The sequence below is a fragment of the Tachypleus tridentatus genome, chromosome 3 (genome assembly GCF_004210375.1).
Source record: "Tachypleus tridentatus isolate NWPU-2018 chromosome 3, ASM421037v1, whole genome shotgun sequence".
NCBI lineage: Eukaryota > Metazoa > Arthropoda > Merostomata > Xiphosura > Limulidae > Tachypleus > Tachypleus tridentatus.
Genome location: NC_134827.1, coordinates 104,319,828 through 104,321,174, shown reverse-complemented (window position 1 = coordinate 104,321,174; position 1,347 = coordinate 104,319,828).

Genomic DNA, 1,347 nt, shown 5'->3' with positions numbered 1-1,347 from the left:
CTCGGAATCGTGGAGGGGGTGGACCAGAACACAAATAACCCTCCCCACGTTCATGGTTATGTCATATGGGTAAGAACACTCCATTCCATTCAGAGTCCGCATATCTAGTTGAATCCTGTTTGTTTTGGAATTTTGCGCAAAGCTACACGAGGGCTATTTGCGCTAGCCGTCCATAATTTAGCAGTTTAAGACTAGAAGGAAGGCAGCTAGTCATCACCACTTACCGCCAACTCTTGGGCTACTCTTTTACCAACGAATAGAGGGGAGGGGCTGACTGTCACATTATAACGCCCCCACGGCTCAAAGTGCGAGCATCTTCGGTGTGACGGGGATTCGAACCCGCGACTCTCATATTGCGAGTCTAGCGCCCATGCCGGGTCCATCCAGTAAATTATTCTCACCGTAAAAATGTTTTTTTTTTCCTTTTCACATTTATTTTGTCGTATTTAAATGACGCCTCCTAGTAGCACAACACCATGTCTGCAGACTTAGAACGATAGAAATCGGGTTTCGATACATGTGGTGGGCTGAGTATGGGTAGCACATTGTGTAACTTTAAAAAAAAATGTTGAAATATACAACTTAAAAGATTGTCCTCGTATTTCATACGTGATGGTTTTTACCCTATTAACTTAGAACACAGAAGTCACAATTCACTGCTCTAGTTCTAGTAAATAAAATTAGGTGGTCATAATTAAAACCAGCAGTTTGCTAGAAACACGAACCGTCAGAAAGAAACCAAGAATCGAGGACGGTACTCAATCTGACATGGCTGATGGCTTAGGGGGAGATAAGTGGTCTCCATGTTCACTATTGCTAACAGGAACGTTTGGTAGGGCCATCAGTCTTAAAAGACGTACAAAGCTCTTTAAGACGAAGTGACAAGTCGGCCGTGTTTTGTTATCACTTAGTGATATTCCAGTGTTGTTGTTAGCATTTCATGTTTGAATTTGTGCGATAAAGATTACGTTCCACCGTAATATGTGTGTGTGTGTGTGTGTGTGTGTGTGAAAACTTTTACGTTGGAGACAAGAAAACAAAATCATTTTATTTAAAGTTTTATACCAAACCTGGCAAGTACGTTGTCTCGAAAAAAAAAATTAGAGGAAGACAACTGAACATGAAATGATACTAACACAGAGTTCTACGTTAACATCCGGGGTTCGATTCCCGGCGGTGAACACAGTAGATATACCAATGTGGCTTTGCACGAAAATAAGCAAAGAAATACGGAACAATATTGTTTTACCAGTTTTTTCTTCTAGACGATGAAAGCTCTTAAAAAACGTATCCTGACCGTACAAAGTGAAAGCTTTTAGAAAAACGTATCCTGACTTCCAGTGAAAG